At 33.7% G+C, this 338-nt stretch overlaps 1 pseudogene; it reads right to left on the bottom strand.

Moving 5' to 3' along the window:
• Positions 1 to 338, bottom strand: part of LOC107725283 (toll-like receptor 13) — a 13,042-nt pseudogene that overhangs the window by 3,314 nt on the left and 9,390 nt on the right.

Below are 338 nucleotides of genomic sequence, written 5' to 3'. Positions count from 1 at the left end.
AGGGATGCCACTTACCACCTCATTAATACTTACCAAGCATCTTCTTTTTGCCATTGGAGAAAGAGAAAACGGTAGGCACGGCAGTGTCCTTCAGGCATGCCCTTCCCTAATAAAAATGTCAAGAAACATAAAAAATATGACATTATTGCAGAGTAAATAGCTGTTCATAACAGAGATATATGTGTTTATGTTCATTAATCAGTCTATCACTAGTATATGAATGTACAGATTAAACATTATTGCTATTATTGCTATTAAAAAAACATGTAACTGTTCTCAACTATCTCTATAGAATCATGCTGGGTTCTCTTGGAAGATTTGGAAGATAATTTTTCCAA

This window comes from Sinocyclocheilus rhinocerous, unplaced genomic scaffold (genome assembly GCF_001515625.1).
Source record: "Sinocyclocheilus rhinocerous isolate Xijiao unplaced genomic scaffold, SAMN03320098_v1.1 scaffold3413, whole genome shotgun sequence".
NCBI classification, from domain to species: domain Eukaryota; kingdom Metazoa; phylum Chordata; class Actinopteri; order Cypriniformes; family Cyprinidae; genus Sinocyclocheilus; species Sinocyclocheilus rhinocerous.
The sequence above is the reverse complement of the archived record's forward strand: the minus strand, read 5'-3'. Positions and strand labels throughout refer to the sequence as shown.